We start from the raw sequence: 21,459 nt of genomic DNA, 5'->3' as shown, positions 1-21,459 counted from the left end.
TTATTACGACATTTTAGCGCCAGCACGATTAGCTGGAAGGAGCGGAACGGGCGTTCATCTCGTGTGAGAGTTGGGCTTTTTTCTGGCAAAAATTTTGTTTTTGAAAAAAAAAATACTTGTTTGATAAAAGAAATCTTAAATAAGTGTCTTATATAACGGCATATTTTTTCCAGAAAAAAAAATGGTAAGTCTGATATTTGGCTCCATAAAAGAAGAGATCTTTCCGACATTTTGCGGAGTCCGTCCAAATATTTCTTCGGGGGTCTAGAGCAACTTTTTTTTGAAGATTTCTTTTTATTTTATAGGACTTTTCTTCAGAAAAAGTCGCTGAAAATCGATGGATTCGTGGTGTGCATACAGAGCGGATTCCAAAGAATTTGGCGAATTGAAATTCGCTGGTTTGGAAGCCAGTCAAATTTGATCGAACCAGTGAAAATTCGAAATCGATGATTGTACCAAATTTTGAAATAGGAATAATTTAAACATTAAAACATATACCTTTCTTTTGAAATTTGGACTTCTCGAGTTTTAAAAAAATGACCTATGCATTAAAATTTACATGCGCTTTTCCAAAATACTAGAGTTTAAAAAAATATATTTTCACCAATAAGACCAATATTATCTGGGTGCTGATAAGACATCCCTACTGCTTCTCACTAATACAACTGTTATACAGCTGTAAACATAAACAAAGTAGAAGGCTATGCTCAAGCTCAAGTGTGACTTATTTTTTGCTGTTTTAGTGAATTGTTTTAAAACATTTTGGATGTGTCGTTGTTAAAGTTTTCGCTGAAAAATTATGTGCTTCGCTTTTTTTTTTCTTCGTAGACTCAACAATGGGCGGCCAAAAGAGCCCTTTTCTATTTATCACGTGATAAAAAGTTGTGTTAAAAGTGGGTGGATTTTTGTGAACCGAATGGAAGTTCTATGATTATTTATCTTTTAAGCGTAGTGATAATATCGGAGTAAGATTATTCAACATTATTTGGCAGGTGTCATTCATAGTTATCGTTGTTAACATTTCAAAAACGTCATAAACATAGGTTTTGGGTGAGAAATATTGAAATGTCTACGACGAATTATGTTAATCTCGATATCAACCCGCTTCTTAAGATGTGTTGACTTCGAATACCTTAAAAACTCGACGCCATCGTTTTTTTTTTCCTGACACAATCGATCGATCACAATACTTGCCACTTCTTGGTATCACTTTGCAAACAGTAAATTGGTTCCGCTTTGACAGTTCTAAATTGAGGCCGCTTTGCGAACCACTATTCTGCACACAAACTGTTCTGAACATCACTTTTTTTAGTTTTAGCTTAACCGGTGATGTTAATTTTTTAACTTTTTTTTTGAAAAATATTCTCAAGCATCGTATGGACAAATCACTCAAAATGAATAAAAAATTCTTAGCTTCATATTTTTAACTTTTAAATCAGTTTCATCATGAATTGCGCTGGATTTTGGATGATCGTAAGGTCATTTTCAAAGATAATTGATCATCACTCGAAAATTCTCTGTATTGCATTCAATTTAACGAATTTCTGTACCAAAACGAATCAGCATGTGCCGGTTGTTGCCTTCTTGATGCTACTGAAAGATTTTTTGATCTAAATCAAATGAGTTTCAATATTTATACAATTTTGTGGTACAATTGACATTGACGTCCTAGTTGGAAATCATTGATTAATGACAATTTCCATAACTTTGCAAGGAATGGGATAATCGTTACCAAAAGGAATCAGCATGTGTGGGGCACTATTCTAAACAACTTGTAGAAGGATTTTTGTCAAAATATTGATAGCGATGCAAAATTTATATCTTTGAACGAAAAATCATGGCAATGATGGAAGTCTCCACGTTAAATGATTTTGACGAAATGTGGCTCTGTCGCTGCATTCTGAAAAATTATGCTTCGATGGCGGGGTGCTCTTTTGTACTAAGCTTGCTGGGATTCTTATCTAGACAGAACAAGAAAGCACACGGGCATCGACTTATATTTTTTTAATTTTGAAGAAGGATTTTTTTTCTTTTTTCTAATTATACCGAAATGGGAAAGTTCTTTGTTTATACAAATAAATTAAAACTAGATCAGATCAAATCAAGCAGGCTTAGAAAATATCAAACTTGTTAACAAATTATAACAAAATTTATGATGATTGTGTATTCTGTGCATTTATCTGAAAAATAAATTAAAAATAAACAAAACTCTGATATAAAAATCGATTCTATGAAATCTGAGAAAATATTCTGCCAACTTAATTCCTACAATAATTTTCAATTCAACCTTATCTCATATTATTTGAAAAATAAAACATAAAATTACTGTGTTTCTGAATTTAATCATAAAGTCTCCAAATGCAATAATAAAATCAAAACTCATTGAAGCAATCATGGAAAATTAACATCAATATATCAAAATGCTTGAAAATTTGGGAGGGGCGCAAAATTGATGCTTTGCCAAGGGCGCCGTGGACCCAAGGTACGGCTCTGACTCGTGTCAAGAAACCAGAAGATTGTACTGCTGGTTTTGGAAAAAAAACTCCGCTAATCCAGCGGTTGTTTGCATTGGGCTAGCATTTTTTTTGCAGATTTCGTAGTGTAAACATTTAACAGTACTGGAAGCTGTGACAAACGAAAACACAATAAATATTTGCAAAGTTGGATAGTTCTACAAATTATAGTAATATTTCTCAATTACCTACTGAAAGTTTATTGGAAAAGTTTTCAAAACATAACTCTGTTTGTTTTGCCATGTTTGCAGATAAATTCCTCCTTCACATTATAGTGTTTGTTTATTTACGTATTTAATTTGTTGATTTGATAAACTGGCATTGTGTGAACATTGAATATCAATTGAGTGATCAATTTCACTGAATTCTACCACTCCACTACACACATTTTGCTTTTTAGTTTCACTTAGTTTCAAAAGCTTGCAACGGCCTTTATGTAAAAAAGAGCCGGCCTTAAGGATTTGTTGACTTTAATCTTTCATCCTAGATTGAAAAATTCGATTTATATTCAAAGACCAATGCAGTACTTGCTACCATTTGACGAACAGTAAATTGGTTCAATTTGGACAGTTCAAAATTGGGGGCGGCTTGCGAACCAATTGATTTTTTATGTTTTTAGTTTTTAGGAAACAAACCGTGTCTTATATGTCAATATTTATATTGCTTTATTTATAAGAATTTTGATTATTTTCATTTTGAATTATTTGAAAAGCTTGAACATATTTTGTTCATGTCTTCGGTAATGTCTGGAAAAAAGTAAGCGAAAATAAATAAAATGACATCTTGTCAATACTGACTTTTCGATGAGTTTAAGATTTTGTGTCTATAAAACAAACATTCAGGCTGGTACAAGTTTTGTTTAAAGTGTTTTTCTTTTTCCCCCTCTCCAATGTTGGCCCTTAAAAATCAGGGGACAAACAAAAATGTTTTGAAAAAACTTCAAAATTTCAATGGAAATTTAAGTGCAATCAGCTAAAATTAATTTGAAACGACTTCCCTTGCGTTTAGAATCATATTTAAGCATGTTTGAGTAAGTTATAGAATCTTTAGAATTTTTCCAAATTTTCGATGTTTAGTATCGCAAAAATTTTTTTTTTGTTTGCTAAAGTTTTTGTTCTCGTTAAATCTTACATTTTTTGAAAACAACTAAACTTGTTAAAAATGCACTAAAAACCTTTTTTTTCATTCGAATGTTGAGACTATGGCTAGTTATTTCAGTTTTAAATTGATTTATTTATATATTTCATTTTTTAATATTTTGGAAAAAAAGTGATACTTAATTGTTTCCCACAATAAGGCTTAAAATTTAAATTTGTATTTGTATCTGTATCGTTTCCTTGTAGAATGGCAGTTCAGTGTGAATTTGGCCTACGGGCGGAGTTTTGAGCAAAGGTAGTTCAATGACCGGAAATCACTCACTCATCGCCGTTGTTTTTGTTTTGTGTGGTAGAGACAAACGTTAAGAATTTATCAGAGCAGGTTTGTCAGCTACACAGTAAAAAATTGTGTAAATTTGGACGGTGTAATTTTGGAAGGTTGAATATTACTTCTTTTATGATGTAATTTTACCTCAATTTAGACTGAAATAGCGACATTACAACAGAAAAGTGGTAAAATTACACATTTTTAGAGGTAAAATCACACATTTTTTCTGACATAAACCCTTACCAGGTGTAATATTACCATTTTTTTTCTGTGTAGCGAGTGACAATTTTGAGCAGTCACAATCCTTTGTTTTGAGCACCCCTGCTTTTGATTAATGGGTCTCAATGTTTGAATTGTTGATGATTAATACGTTTTTTAAGAGTAGAGTACCCCAATTACTTTATGGACTTTCTTCTTACTGCAGGTGAAAGTTCATCGGTTCCTCGCAACACTTCCATAACAACAAAATAGAGTTGTTTTTTCAAACACGCAATATTCCCGTACAACTTTTCCACATGTCCTGCAAAACAACTTGTTTGCTTTCCTGCCGCCAAACAACAAACGATCGTTCGATGCAAGCAGGGGAAAGCTCGGGTCGAAGATTCTGACGAAATTGCGTCATTTGCGTCATCCCCGGAGTCGGGATGCGGACTATAAAACGGCCGGTCGGATTCACTTCGGACATCAATCGTTCACAAGAATTCTTTCAAGCAAGAACATACCAACTTTTAAACCTGTACAAAAATGAACAAATTCACGATCTTCGTGGCACTTTTGGGCGCCATCGTGGCCCTCTCGGAAGGAGCAGTCATCATCAAAAAGGCAGGCAGCGAACCTTCGTCGTCAGTCGGCGCGTCCCGAGGAGGCGTTCGGGTCATAACGGTCCACCAGAGTGGTGATCGCGTCCCGAGGAAACGTGACAGTCCTCCGGCGACCCTGCTGGCAGAAGAGGTCGTACCTGCCCAGCGACGGAACACCTTTTCGGTCAACCAGAAGCGACCCTGCACGTTCTGCAAGTTCTTCACGACCGTGACGCCGGCACCGAAGCAGAAGATGTTCTTCAAGTTTGTGAAAACGTGAAGCATTCGAAGGGTACTCGACGGGGAGATACCCCTGACTGGAAGGATCAGTATTGATGATTCGCGCTGAGCGAAGAACTGCATTTATTAGAAGTTTAAGATAACTCGAAATCTAACAAAAGATTGCAATAAATTATATTTCTGTTTAAAATACGTTACATTGTTTTGTTCTCTGATACCCTACTTAAGACTTTCTTCTTTTAAGTTGCATCATAAATCTACTTGTTCAATGACGCTGATTCTTTTGCACATAAATTATTCGTTCAGTTTTTTTTAGCAAAGTGATGTTGTTGCCATCTCAGGCAATCTTTTTTGACCTGTGATTTTTCGAATAACGTTAAACCAATGACGTAAAACGTCGTTAGAGGTCTGTGATTGTGTTATCAACCTAATAGCCTTTGTTAAGCATGTGCTCGTTGGTAAAATTGATAGCAGTAGGGAATGTTCCAGTTCAAGCAGAGGGGTGTGGCACTTGCATCACATGAGATTACCAGCTATCAAGATCCTTCGCCGCATTAGGTCAATAGTTGCTAAACGTGAATCCCACGCGATTGAAGAGTACAAAATACACAAACTGACTGCTATGTGAGGAAGCCTGGAATAAACATTCTGCGACTACACAGTAAACAATAATTTAAATCTGAAAAGTGTAATCCTGGAAGGTTGAATAAAACCTCCTTCATGATGTAATTTTTCATCAATTTAGACTGAGAAAGTGACATGACATCACACATTTTTTTTGTGACATAAAAGAGATGTAATATAACCATGTTTTTTTCAATTTGTACCTGTAAAATAGAGTCCTCTGAATTTATACGAGTATAACCCAGGGTCAAAATCTGAAATCCCCTTGCTTGTACAGAGACAAAGCGTGTAAACATTAACAAAAGTATGTAGTTAATGAAAAAGTTTGTTTTTAAAATAACCTAGTGAAAATGAGCAGTGTTTTCAAATGACAAAGAAAAAAAATGTCAAGCCAGAACTTAAAAGATTTTTGAAAGTTTGAAATTTTTTTTCATAATTTTCACGATTTCCGCTATAATTTTCGCCTATAAATACAGTCCAGAATCGATTATCCGAAGGCCTCGGAAAAATTTCACTTCGGATAATCTAAGCTTCGTTGTCGTTGATCTTGGCCGTTCATGGTCACCCGCGACAAACCAGAGGACGCAAAAAGTAGCTTTTTGCAATTCCGTCGTGAAACTACTTACTTTTCCTGTCATTCTCGAACGACGAAACAGCCTTCTTTTCTCTGCAAAAAATAATAAAATCGAATAGAAACACTTTTCAAAACAAATGCTGAAAAGTTCTACTTTTATGCACTGAAATAGATGCTGAAAAGTTGAACTTTTCTGCACTTGTTTTGAAAAGTAATACTTTTCAACATTGTTTTGATTGAAACGGTGGATTGACTAAATGCATTGACATTTGACTTACAATTCTATTCAAAGAGCGTTTTTCGTATTTGCAAAAAATCTTGTATGGAACTCGTTGCAAAACTTGATTTCGGTGAACCTCGTTGGATAAATGTATGATTCGTGCTGAAAAAATCTTCTTTTTGCAACTTGTTGCATAAACTTCTATTTTCAAAATTGTTTAGTGTTTTTTTGGTGAAAAATACGCTTTTTCGGAATTCTGAGTAGGGTAGGGTAGTCATCAAAGAAACCCTTTTGGTTTTCAACTTTCAAGGATTTTTCTAATTTTTTCATCAGCATGTTTTAATGAGCTTTTTGTTGCATTTTATTTGTTTTAATGTGTTCAAACATTGACCAAAATATGAGATCGATCCGACATCTACAGCCAGAGTTATTCAACTGTCTCATTGTAGACGCACTTGGCAGGAACAATGAGACAGCTGGGGAACAATGAGACACTCTACGAAAATCAATACTTTTCTAGTAAAACATCATGTTTTTGTATTGTTCCATTACAGGTGACTTGCCTTGAACATTTTAAAGCAATTTTGCCAACATGAAACTTTAATTAACAAAAGTTATACTAAAAAGTATTTAAATTTTGTAAAATCCATATATTTATACCAAATAACTTTGTATGTCTGATTAAATGAAGTTAAAACTCTATAAATATGCCAAAAATTGCTTTCACTTCATGTTTTGAAAGATTTACATGGATTTTGAAATGTTTAATGAAGAAAAATCAAAGTGTCTCATTGTTACCCATAGGCTAAAATGAGTGGGAAACAATGAGACAGCCCTGGGTTCTGGGTATATTCTAAATTTTGGTCAAACCTAATGAAAGGACATTGTAGCCCAACTCAATCTCTATGGAACGTCGAAAGAAATTTGAAGAAATATGAGTTTTGGTGTAAATGGCAGCCTACGAGCGAAAAAGTATTTTTTGTCCATAATTTACTTTTACACCCCAGTGTTTGATACATTTATGAATAACTTTTTAAGGGAGCGTCCATAACCAAAGCCACTAATATGGCAGACGTGTATCCCATAGACACTCCTTTCCCCCAAATATGAGCCTGATTGGTTGAAACTATTGGTTGACTTGTGAGAGCCATTTAATCATTGTTCCCCGTGCCTCATTGAAATTCAATCTCATCACCATTTCAGGCTGCAAATTATTGAAAAAACACCAAATTTTTCGCATGTTCAAAAATGGAAGGGGTCGTACCGCCCCTCCGTCACGAGATATCGAAAAACGGACCTCGGATTCGTGATCAGGGACAAAAGTAATTCCTTAGGACAAAGTTTTACGCAAATCGAAGAGGGGTCGGGGCAACTTTTTCAGATATCGTGTGAGTTGGTAGAGAATTACCTGTAAGCAAATCCGGTAACTCTGTGTTGTTGAACTCGACAACATGGAAATGTTCCCAAAATCGTCAACATTTTTCTCGATTTCGATGCAAATGTTTAAAAAATCATTGATTTGTTGAAATCGAAAACAACTGTTGAATTCAACATCACAGAGTTACCGGATTTGCTTACAGGATTTCTTTTCGTGTTAGCTAGACAATCAAAAATAAGACAACGAAAACATTTTTGTTTCGTGATTTGATTATCCGAAGTGAAATTTTTCCGAGGCTTTTGGATAATCGCGTCTGGACTGTACTTCATTAGGATGGAGTTTTCAAGAAGAAATTTAATTTTGTATGATAACCTTCAAGGTCATAAAAATTCCCTAACACAGCATAAAAATTCGTAGATTTCCTGATTTTTCCAGAAATTAATTTCATGTAAAACTACCTAAATTGTCCATCCAGCCATTAAAGAAAAATCATTCGGCCCTCCTTGGCTTGCAAACACCCTTGATTTCTTGACGCATTTTCAATGCTCATGCAGTCTACTTTAAGGCGATTTAGTTTTAACCATACCGCGCAAAACACACAGTCCTGAAACATCACTCGCTGCTCGCTCTACTCATCGCTGGAAAGACTCCGCCCCTTGATTCATTTCTACACTATGGTGGTCACCTAAGTAGTTAGAGGGTGAACGTTGACAACAGCGGCGACGACGACGTGAAGCACGGGGAAGAAATAATCACCAATTTATCCTTTATTGACACAAGTGCAACTTTATTCAAATCACCCACCAGAGTAAATGTATTATTCCTTACGAGCTAGGTCTTATTCACAACAAAAAAAAACGGAGGTTTTTATACGGCCTATACACACACTAACAAATTATCCACTAAAACATAATTTACTTAATCAACTAGGTCCGTCGTCAGCTCACCGCGAGCTACGACTTTCTGCAACCGGAACACCGGACTCCCTGCTGCTGCTGGGACTTTGCGGTTGGAGTTATGGTGAAGTGATTGCCCCGTTGGAACGCCTGGAACTGCTGGGAGCTCATCAGTTGCGCTTGTTGACAACATGGTCGGTCCGGTAGGATGATGCGTCTACGGCCGAGGTCGGCTTCCTGCATAACACGTGGTCGGCTTTGCTTCGGGAGGACCACCTTTTGAGCGATCACTAGGTTAGTGGATAGCAGGATTAGGAGCAGGAACGCGGTCCGGAACTTCATTCTGGCTTCGACAGCGCTCGTCTTCTCGCTTCTTACTCGTTAATTAATGCAGTCTGTGGGTTCAGCGTAACTTGTCTGATTAAACTTGACTTGTTTTGGTACTGGGATTAAAGCTAGAGCATAAATACGAGTATTGATAGAGCGTCTCTGGACAGGAGGTCGCGCATGTTTGAGTGATAGAAAAGCGAAGAGGGGTTTTTGTACAGAAGGATGAAGTCATGCACGAACACACGCGAATTTTTGCACAGAGATGTTCCGAGGTTTCTACGCCGGAGGCCCAACGGGTGTCGCTGTTGAGGAGGGTTCCACCGAAGTCGACCTTGACGTAGGTTCCGTTGGTCCAAAGTCAAAATCCGCGTTGACCTGGATGTGTGGATTCTCGAACTCCGCCGGAACGGGAGATCCCGTCGTTCCTTCCATGTGCTCCGAACCGTGATGATAGTGATCATTGTCGTGGTACGGGTCGTAGTGGTGATGATGATGACTGTGGGCCATCCCGTGCCCCAGATGCCACAGAGCCACTCCGGTTAGGACGTTACCCACACTAAACGGGTTCGATCCCCGGTGGTAGCCGTAGCTTGAGCCGTAACTTCCGATGTTGTTGTCACTGTACGCACTGTGCAGATTGTTGTGGTTCGTCTGGTAATCGTAGTGTCTTCCCGGGCTTCCAACTCCTCCATATCCATGACCATGACTCGAATATCCCATGGCTTCGGCATAGCTCGGCGGATTAATCCTGGCGTACGCCGGCGGGGCTCCTCCAGCAGGTACTGCATGATGCCCCAAGCCCGGATACGCCGGCGGTGGACCTACAGGACCTCCTGCACCATCCCCATTCCATCCAACAGCCCGCGCTGGCTGATGATCCGGCACTGGCGGATTCCGGACCATCCCACCGCTCACGTTATCCGCCATATGAGTCTGATGGTAGTTCTTCCTTCCCCGAACCACGCCACTCCCGGTATTCACATTGCTCTTGCTACGCATCCGAATCGCGAAAGCCCGCTTTCCGGCCACCAAATCCACCGAACTGGCCATAACCAGTGCCAGTATCACCACCGCACAAAAAAGCCGTTCTTCCTTCATTGTAATAATGTCCACATCTAAACGAATGTCCAATCGCTACCAACTCCAAGATCTGACTGAACCGCACCGGGTCACCAACATCTCGGATATAGTTCAAAACTCAAACCAGCTCCAGCGGCACTGATTCGGGATCTTAACGAGATGATTGGCTGAGCCACTTGAGTTTTGCGTGCGCAGATGTTCTCGGAGCGAGATTATCGAATTAAAAGTGTGCTGTATTTTTCCCTGACGGAGGAGACGAAAGCCGGGCACGATGAAAAGTTGGTAATATCGGAAAGCATGCAACCTAAAGAGTGTGGTCAGGGAAAACCCTTTCGCTATAATTAATTGATTAAAAGTTCTCTCTGAGTTCCAAACATCTGTGGATTCGATTGCTGTACAGACTAACTATTTCAAATAGTATTTTTTTAAATAGTTTGAAAAAGAAAACTTTACATGTCTCTTTAATAAAAAATGGAAAAGATAGCGAACCATTTAATGAAAATTGATTTCGCAATAGGGTTCTAAAGCCCTTTGTCAATTTTTGTACATGTACATCGGTAAATTTCCCATTACAAATGAGAACACACAAAGAATTCGAACAACAATTCAAACAGTCGTTACCACTCGCCTATGCTGGCTCCTCAGACCATTCACCTTCCCATAAACCGTCCAACTCCAAGCGAAACTTACTTGAGGATACCGTGGAGATTTTCCTTTAATACTGTGAAAAAAGTGGAGCATCAACATTTCCCGTCTTCCAAATCCCCTATCCTTGTCCCTGGTGTGCGGTGGAGATGGAAGCGGCCGGCAATGGACGGCTGCCACGGTGGTCCGATTTTCAATTTTAATACATGAAAAATTCGTGAAATTTTCCGATCTTTTCGAAAAAAATATTTTGAAATTTTTTAAATCAAGACTAGCATTTTAAATGGGCGTAATATTCAATGTTTAGCCCTTTTAAAATGTTAGTCTTGATTTAAAAAATTTCAATATATTTTTTTCGAAAAGATCTGAAAATTTCACGAATGTTTCATGTATCAACATTGATAATCCGACCATTTGTTGCTGAGATTTCGTCATTAGAAAATGGTGGGTTATTTTGGTGAGATCAACACCCTAAAGAAAAATATATCTCAAAATCTGCAACAGTGGATTTGCTGCAGAAAATGTCACATTTTATAACATTTTTTGCAGCAAGCCCGTAGATCATTTTTGCCCGCGTGTAAACATTTCAGCGATCTGCAGTTCTTACCAACACATATAATGCTGGCCCGTCTCCGAGCAACACTCCAAAGAGAAGAATATGTTGGTGCTCTTTCACTCACATCATCATACCCCTATATCGCAAAAAATGCATGAGGACAGTTTTCATGCAGATTCTGATAAACTTTCATGCCGCCATGCATCACAATCATGCAACCGCCGTTTGGGTGAAGAAAACTTCAATTTTCGTGTTTCTTTTTCTTAAAGCGGCTCTATCTCAGCAACCCGAGGTCCAATCTTCAATGTCTCTTAGACAATTTTATAGCAAATTTTCTGAACTTAAAAAAAAATATTTTAAGAAATGGTCACTTATGTGTGTGTGTGCAACCATCCAAACGGGACCACGCGGCCACTTCTTACAAATTGAGTTGTTTCCATGTATTTAGATCTACACTCTCAAAAAAGCTCTGCCGAGCTTCGGTGACCCATTTCTACGCTGGCTAGCCGAGCGCGAGGTACTTCAGCTTTATCGACAAGCCCCGCCCTGAAGAACGTTTGGACCAATCGGATTCAAACGTTATTTAGAACTTCCGAACCCTTGTCAAATGGACAAGGACCCAGCGCGTATATAGTTGGTAGTAACAGTATTCCTAATTCCAGTCATAGCTCACCTAAGTCGCGATGGCCTAGTGATTAGCATTTTTGCTTACCAATCCAAAGAACGGGGGATCGAACCGCGACTCGAGCGACTTTGATTTTTCGTTCATGTTCAGAGTTTCAAGATTTATATTTCTTATACTTTCTCGTTGGGAGCAGATGGGAATCGAACCCAGGACCATTCGCTTACAAAGCGAACACCGTGACCAGTCAGCCACGGCCGCTCCTCATTTTAAGAAATGGTCACTTATGGTCACTAATTTTAAAAATTGAAAAACTGCAAATATTTCGCTAAAATCAAACTTTCAGTGGCTATATCTTGAAAACGGAGCCCTTTATCAAAAAATCTGTAAAGTACTTTTCGATTGCAAATTCAATTTTGCATTTAAAAAATAATGTCAAACTTGTTTTTGCATGAAACTTCGTTTTTTTCACTATTTTTTCAAAAAATCATAACTCGGCGGCAGATTTTTGACCATGTTTCTCAATGGCTCAAAAGTTGCAGATTTTTGTCCCCTAAAACATATCGAAAAATTTCGAAAATCAAAAAATACGTATTTTGGGAAATTGAGTTTTAGTAAAAAAAAGTTGTTAAAAAAATCAGCAAATTATTTTCCTTGTACCTATTTTTTTCAAAAGTCCTCAACAATACCTACAACTTTGCCGAAGACACCAAATTGATCAGAAAATTCACTCAAAAGTTACAGCTGAGCAATTCTCTACGAAATCGGTCTTTTTTCTTCAATTTTAATTTTTGTATTTTTTAATCCGGCTGAAACTTTTTTGGTGCCTTCGGTATGCCCAAAGAAGCCATTTTGCATCATTAGTTTGTCCATATAATTTTCCATACAAATTCGGCAGCTGTCCATACAAAAATGATGTATGAAAATTCAAAAATCTGTATCTTTTGAAGGAATTTTTTGATCGATTTGGTGTCTTCGGCAAAGTTGTAGGTATGGATACGGACTACACTGGAAAAAAATAATACACGGTAAAAAAAATGGTGATTTTTTTATTTAACTTTTTATCACTAAAACTTGATTTACAAAAAAACACTATTTTTAATTTTTTTTATTTTTTGATATGTTTTAGAAGACATAAAATGCCAACTTTTCAGAAATTTCCAGGTTGTGCAAAAAATCACTGACCGAGTTATGAATTTTTTAATCAATACTGATTTTTTCAAAAAATCGAAATTTTGGTCGTAAAAATTTTTCAACTTCATTTTTCGATGTAAAATCAAATTTGCAATCAAAAAGTACTTTACTAAAATTTTGATAAAGTACACCGTTTTCAAGTTATAGCCATATTTAAGTGACTTTTTTGAAAATAGTCGCAGTTTTTCATTTTTTTAAATTAGTGCACATGTTTGCCCAGTTTTGAAAAAAATATTTTTGAAAAGCTGAGAAAATTCTCTATATTTTGCTTATTCGGACTATGTTGATACGACCTTTAGTTGCTGAGATATTGCAATGCAAAGGTTTAAAAACAGGAAAATTGATGTTTTCTAAGTTTCACCCAAACAACCCACCATTTTCTATCGTCAATATCTCAGCAACTAATGGTCCGATTTTCAATGTTAATATATGAAACAATTGTGAAATTTTCCGATCTTTTCGAAAAAAATATTTTTGGAATTTTCAAATCAAGACAAACATTTTAAAAGGGCGTAATATTGAATGTTTGGCCTGACCCCAACCAGTTTAGGGTTTGCATGCATTGCAAAGGGGTCACTTCGGCAATTTGTCGCTACGGGGAGGACCCAATTTGTCAATTTTTGCTTTATTGCCCAGGAGTGGATCACATGACGGATGATACGCGATGACGTCTCGCACTTGGTTCTACGGAAAAGATGTTTTGAACTTTTTGATACAATATTCTACCTACAATATGACATGCGTAATAGTCATGAGTTTAATTTCAATAAACCACAACAGATATAAATCTAATCTATAGGTTGAAAAAAAAGTAATTTACGTGGATTCCATAGTGGCAGATAAAACACCAGTCACGTAAAACAAATCAATGCACGTCGATTTAATCCATTGACTACGTTTCTGTTTATTTTCACTCCAAGTAATTTGGGAAACCCAAATCAGCGGCATGATGACGTTCACGCAAGTGATTTATTTCCGTACCTTAAAACCGTACAATTCGGGTTGTTTGGTCAGAAAACGGTACACATTGGTCAATATTTGAACGACATTCCGAAACCAAGTCGTTCGACATTACCGACGGCGTCAATCAAACTTGACAAATCATTCAGGAAATCATGAGTCACTTGTTCAGCGATTGATCTTAGCCGTCTGTCTGTATAGACTAAGGGCTCAAGTGGACTTTTGGGCAGACCGGTTACAAAGTTTGGCGCATTTTGTGTTGCATTGTGACGTCACCGCGAATGTTTTGGGGGCTCACCGGTTAGCTGTATTGATATCTTATCAGTAGACGAAACTGCTCAAATTGGGGACCAAAAATAGCTGTATGAATCGTGAGTGTATCCTAAAATATTTTGAAACGATTCGGAAATGACGAAACAAGCTATTTCAACTTGTTTAAACAATTTGAAGTAATACACACCATTGATTTTTAAATTAAAAACTATGCAAAATTCTATATCAAATTATGTCTCGCTTCCTAAATTTCTTCCCGGAAAATAAGGAGCATTATCATTATTTATAATTGAATTTTGTATAAAAAAATACGTGTACCATAGCTTTATTGAACTGTTATTTAAAATTGGTTTGTGGATTCATTTAATTTCTTGAAATTATTTTATGAATGAAAAAGGTACGTAAATCCGTGGACGTTCCCTTCACTGTAATACTCATCTTCAAACGGCCAACGATGTGCGCGTCATGCTTAGCAGAGGTATTTTTGATAAATATTTGCCAAAGTCGCCGAAACCGAACCGGTCACGCTATAAAACGAACTCTTCCCGGTGCCCAGTTTATCAGTCTAGCCAACACTTGAACAGGATTACCATCGTATACTCGACCTATCCATACATTAATATATTAGTCAAAAATTATCCAACAAATTATGAAATCACTCGTTGCATTCGCGTTGGGCGCTCAGTTCCTGTACTGTGTCCAGTGTTTCGTGATTCCACCGCCGGGTGCCTTCGGGGGTCATCCGGTGATTCCGCAGCAGTACCACCACTACACTCGACCCGTTGTTTACCAGATCAGCTATTACTACAACTATTACGGTGGGGACCAGAGCGGCGCTGTTGCACCTAAGCCAGACTCGAAAGTGACTGTGATTACGCCTTCTTCGGTGCCCGTTCCGGATGTTCAGTCGGACCAACCTGCCGGTGACGGTTCTTCCGGATCTGCTCCCGATATTCCCAAGGTGTTTGGACTTTTTGACGCGCCCTACGTGTGTCCCCCCGGACAGTCTGCCGATTTAAAGGGCAAGTGCAAGGAGCGATTTTGAAGAAGTGAAAACCAAATAATATCTTAGTCATCATGCCTGTAATCTCATTTATTAGCAAATACAGTGATTTCTCAACTCAACTCAGACTTGTTTTGGTTTGTGTTCCCAAACTGCGACCCTCATTGTTGACCACTTGAAGAAGTTTTTTTTGGCAGCAGACGACGCGGTCAGGGTCAAAGAGTCACTAAATCATCGTGAAAGTCAATCAACGGGCAAGGTTGGGTCTGGTTTAAAAGGACGGAGTGCGACATTTACCCCGTCGGTCGGGACGTTTGCCTTTGGTGCACACGGTTGGACCCGTGATAATGTTGGTCATCTGGAAGAAAACAACCGGAAGTTACTTGAATTTAACGCAGAACCTCAGCATAGAACTTACATTGATGTCGAACACCGCAGTGTCTATTTCTGTGAGTTCATCGGAGGCAGACTGTTCTTGTTCTGTTGGGGCCTCTTGGTTAGAAGCATCAGCAACTTCTTGTTCCACAGTTTGTTCAGCGTTGTCCGCCTCTTCCTCGGAGGCGAAGTTTGGTCGTAAAACTAGTGCAAAAATGCAGAAACTAAACAGTAAACTCGCGATCAGCTTCATGGTTGACACACTTCTAGAAGATGATCCTCTGAAGCAGGATGAACACTGCTTATCAGTTTCAAAATTTCAATTTTCTCGGTGTTTGTGATCACGCTATGCAAAGTCAAGGTAGTATTCGAACGGTACTTTATTTATATTATTTTAACATTTGATTGACAAATATAAGTTATTATAACTCTTAAAATTCCGCAGGAGACCGGCAGATACCCTGGCGATCTGGTCTTTGGCCCTTGGGACATACCACGGGTCCAATCACAATGTTGGTGATCTGCGAAAAAATATAATTAATTATTTTCTACAAACTCAACTCAGTAAAAACGCGAAATACTCACGTCGATTCCAGCTGCATCTGGATCGACGACAGCTTCCTCCTCCTCAACCGCGTCATCTTGATGAACTTCCGGTTCTGCAACAACTGGTTCGTCACCAGTGTCCTCTTCTTCGAATTGAAAACTCGGTGTTGCACAAACTGCAACAATGCAGAATACAAGAAACAGTTTCGACATGGTGAGCTTCGCGGTTAAGACAATAATGGCGAAGGGGGTCTTATCAATGAAATTGCCTGGGATTTTGGGTTGAAGTTTGTGTGCAATTTGGGGTTTGATTATGCCGGTGCATACCAGTATATTAGCGCAATTAATGTAGAATTTGATTTTATTCTTCTAAATTATGAGCCCTTTCACGAAAACTGTGTTCTATAAGATTTTGAATAAAAATTGATAATTATTTTCATTCTTTCTTTTATTTAACACTTGTTAACAATTCTGTACCTTGAAAAGGGATTTAATGATCGATTTGGTGTCTTCGGCAAAGTTGTAAGTTATGATTAGGATTTTCAGGAAACACATGGAAAAAAAATCTCGATTTTTTATTAATTTTTTTTTTACGAAAAGTAAAATTCCCAAAAAACATATTTTTTAAATTTCAATTTTTTACATATTATAGACATCACACCTTATTTTCAGACTGAATTTAATAACTAACCAGGCCCCTTAGCACACATGAGGGATCGGCAGCCGAAGCCGCAAACCACCGCGCCACGGGGTCCTCATATTGTAGGGAACTTAAAAGTACATCCGAGGGGCGCGACAATAGTAAAAAATTAAATAAATTAATTAATTAACTGCCGAAATTAACAAATTAACGAGAAATGAACGATTGTTTACGATCAAAACATTGCCATCTCTTTTTACACCACATTGATTTGACAGTTCGACCGACGACGTTCGAAACATTGTAGTTGTTGTGTTTGGTGTAATTTTTTTGTCGCCAAAAAGTCGGTCTAACGGGAGAATGCTTTCTCCCGGTGGTGGTCCAATATCCAGGCGTGGTGGCTACGATCGTGACGGAGAGATCACTCCGGTGGACATTCCGACGGCGGAGGCACAACTCTGACCGTGAAGGCGGCGGCGGTGGCCGGTTCATCGATCGCAAGAATAACTGAGGTGGTGACTAAAACAATCGCGACGGCGATGGCGGCGGTGGACACCCGGATTGGCAGCAGCACCTGCAGCGGGAGCTGTCTTCCCAGGTGAGCGTTTGGTTGCGGTAGGTGATTGTGTCACTAACTTCTGACTAACCAATTGAAACGTGTATAAAATTGATGTTTACTCCTTCCAGGATCAATAGCCACCCAAGGAATAGTGGTGGCAGCCTTCCCGTCGGCGAGCCTGGTGCGCTTGGTGACGATCACTTTAACTTTAATTATGTTCCGCAGCAGCAGCACCACCAGTTACTGGTAGTATCTGGAACAATGGCCCTCGAGCGGTTCAAGAGATTTTCGGGATATCCGTCAGCCGGAGAACGACATCTGGCAGGAGCCCGTGGCCAAGGAGGGTGGAGGTGACGGTGAATAAAGAGGCCAATGCGTATTGGTGGACGCTGGAATTCCTGCGGCGGAAGAAGCGCAGCTATGAGTTTGGACAGCTTTGAGCGGATGGGAAGAGAACGTTCCATTCCACATAAACACTTTCGCTGACGATGAATTTTAAGCTGGAAAAATACGACGTGTTTACGCCGGTCCAGAAGAACGCCATTCTGATTGTCATGAGCGAATGCGATGTGATGGCCTGCCCCCGGACAGTTCTGGAAAGACTGTCGCGTTCCTGGTCCAGATCCTTTATATAAAAAAAATACAATCATGGCATCACTCCGCCGCCCTAGAATCGTCCCTTCAATAGTCGCAAACAGTACCCACTGAAACTTGAGCTGGCTCCGACCAGATGCGCGAGTTGAACCGTGGTTGTAACCTGGACAACATTCGCTTCCTCGTGCTAGACGAGGTTGATAGTATTTTGGAGTGCTAATAATAAAATTGTGAAAAAATTGCTTAGAAATATAAACTAAAGTCTAACAGAACTTGTATTCATTTATCACATTCGGAAAACTAATTTCAATTTTAACAGAAGTTTTTTCGCAAAAAAAATCGTTGTTGAAGTAAGGTGTGATGTGCTGCTGCTGCATCCACTGCTTGTCCCGTTCGCTCTCAGATTCGCGTTTACGTCGTACTCCCCGGCGCGATTCAGCTTGGTGCTGCATCTGCTGCTGGTTCTGTTGACAATTTTGCGGTTTTTGTGCTGCTCCTGATCTTGCTGCTGATTGCGATTCTGACCCTGCTGCTGCCGTTGGTGATAATGGTACTGATTCAGCACCGGATCCTTTTGCTGAATCTCCTGAACCAATCGCTGGTAAGAATTCGTGTAGGTCTCACTACCTGGGATGTTCGGCGGCAGCACATTCATTGGAATTGGAGCAGGTGGAATGGCGGCAACGGGGAAACCATGTTCAACGGTGAAGAAAAGTTGTCTGCAACTGCTTGGGAACCTCCGGTGGCGGAAGCATCAAATGCTGCGCCTACTGATTGTTCATATGCAGCTCGTACCATCTAAAACAAACACAAAATAAATTAAATCGTCTCCTTTTTGGCACCCCTCTTATTCTCTGCGGCCCGGCTTTTCCAGCATGCTCGGCATCATCCACACGCTCATATCCAGCTGCAACCACGTGTAGAAGTCAAAGAAATGTAGCAGCGACCTCCAATCAAACTGCATGTTTTCCGAAAAACTCAGCGAAACTTTGATTTCTCAAAACTAAATCAAAACACAAACACTTGACAGTTGTGCGAGCGAACGCGACACGAGGCAAATCAATGTTTTCAAAGCAGGTGTGGTGCTGTCAAATATCAAAAGACGCGAGGAATTTAATTCCTTAATATATTAAATGCGAAAATTAATACGTTAAGGCCAATGTCACGCCCCTCGAGTACATCTGAGCAATTCTCGCTGAAACCGACCCACTAGATGCACATGTTCTCAAATCGTTACGGCAATCGTTCTTTATGGCTTCGACGCGCCAAAAAGCCATAAAAACAACCTTCGAACCAACGAAAATGTCAGCCGTTAGGCACCTGTAAAGAAAAACTTGTTTTGAACAATGGATTTTTTTCGAAAAAATGCCCTAATTTGGAGAAATGATATCTCCCAAAATACATTACCAAACATTAAAAAGTTATATATCGTTGGAAAGGTAATCGCGAGGGCTTTCTATCGCACTTTGATAAACATTTCAAAAATTATTTTTTCAATGGTAATTTTTAGGGTTTTTGATAAACTTACCTACTCTTAATTTTAAATGTTGACCGTGTTCGCAACCACTTATCGTTATGGAACCATTTTCATTCGAAAGATTGGACGATTTTGCATAAAATTAACTTGAGAAAAGTAGTGTAATGAAATAGTTTTCGTTAGAGATGGGCTTATTTGAGCGAACCGTTCTTATGAACCGGCTCAAGCTAAAGAACGAATGAGCGACCGCTCAGAAAAAATGAGCGGCGGTTCATTTTGTGAACCGGTTCTTTTAAAGAACCGTCAAATCAAAGAGCGAGTCGAAGAACGAACCGAACGAGAGCGAATGAGCGAGAGCGAATGAACGGAAAGAACGAACGGAGCGCTTGATTAGCGTCGCTCGCGCCGTCGTCGACGTCGTCGAACGGCGTCGTTTTCGCTCACTCTTTCGTTATTTCGCTCTCGCTCATTCGCTCTCGTTCGGTTCGTTCTTCCACGCGCTGGTGGTGACGGTGCTGTTGAGAAAAGAGGGGAAACTAGATTCTCACCGGTAAGAATTGTTCCAACATTATGGCGCACTTAATGCTTGTTGCTAGCCTGTGTCGGGGCGCCTGTGATTTTGAATCAGCTGACTGTCGCCAGATGTTGCATGATCTCATTATGTTAATATCGATAGATTTCTCAAATGTTATGTACATGTAGTTGTTACACGCATTCGAACATAACTCGTATGCTAGTTTGCGGTTTTAATCCATGTATTGGACCGTTTGTGATTTAAAATGTAATTTACCACAGCACATCACATAAACTTGGTACTCTTTTGTGGTAATTGTTCAATAGTTTTCATAAGGCATTTGTTCAGATCTTCTTTTTTGACGCTTGTTTTGATCATTTTTTTGCTGTAATGAATAAAAGTTGCATTTCAAGACTATTTTATCAAGTGCAGCAAAACGCTACCTCAAATATGCCTGTTACTGAACACCAAATAAAATCTATTGTTTCACAAAATAATGGGAAGATAATTATCAAAACGATAATTCAGCTTACTTTTTATTACTTTTAACGATTAAAGCAATAATTTGGTTGAAAATATTCTCTTCTGAATAAAATAAAAGTTTGTTTACCTCTCTATGAAAAAAGTTTTAGATATTTGTGGATTTCAGAGATCAATGTTTTTCTCCTTTTTCATATAAAACGTTTATATTTGAAATGCTTTCCAAAAAAGGATAAAGCAAATCGACGATTTTCTATGTTTTATGTACGATCTCCAATCTGCTCAGAATAAGTGCGATGAAAACATATATTTTTGAATTATCAATCAACAAAAATCATACGAAGTGTGATCATGGACACTCCATTGGTCGTTTAAAAAATCTAAATACCTTGAGCAGATGCATTCCAGTCTATTTTCTGACTTTGAGCGAAATGAGCGGATGAGCCGTTCAAAAGAGCCGCTCATTTAAATGAGCGAACGAAAATGAGCGGCTCACAGAAATGAGCGGTTTTGCCCACCACTACTCAAGACACCTGTTTAATGAGATTTTCAACTGGTAAAATATCGAAACATACATAAATCAAACAGCAAAAAAGTTGGGTTTACCATACAAATTCCCATACAAAATTAAAATGCGTTGCGGAAAGCCGGACCTGCACCGATTATTTCCAAATTCCAGGGGGTTGTTCTGGTGCTTAATTACGCCAATTTTTAAAGGTTTTCCATACAATCGTCAAGCCAGCCTATGTTTGCATAAGTAATTAAATGCAGTCTTTAAAATCTGTTTAAAATTTATTAATTTTGTTAAAGACGGTAAAATTCAGGAAAAAGCATAAATCACTTGATATTTTGAATTGTTTTTGTTAGTAGCCTAACTGCAATAATGTGTAAAGATTTTTTAAATTATGCTTGAAAATTTAAATTTAGTTTTCTTTAGCTCT

General features: G+C 38.6%; 1 long non-coding RNA gene across 1 annotated transcript; it reads right to left on the bottom strand.

The window, feature by feature from the left end:
• Positions 1-16,073: 16,073 nt before the first annotated feature.
• Positions 16,074-16,571, bottom strand: LOC6031395. Its single transcript, XR_005277839.1, has 2 exons — positions 16,294-16,571; positions 16,074-16,229 (listed from the first exon to the last, which is right to left on the bottom strand). It is a non-coding gene; the product is annotated as an uncharacterized LOC6031395 (long non-coding RNA).
• Between the last annotated feature and the right edge of the window lie 4,888 nt (positions 16,572-21,459).

The sequence above is a fragment of the Culex quinquefasciatus genome, chromosome 2, assembly GCF_015732765.1.
Source record: "Culex quinquefasciatus strain JHB chromosome 2, VPISU_Cqui_1.0_pri_paternal, whole genome shotgun sequence".
NCBI classification, from domain to species: domain Eukaryota; kingdom Metazoa; phylum Arthropoda; class Insecta; order Diptera; family Culicidae; genus Culex; species Culex quinquefasciatus.
This window is presented reverse-complemented; position numbering and strand designations above follow the sequence as displayed.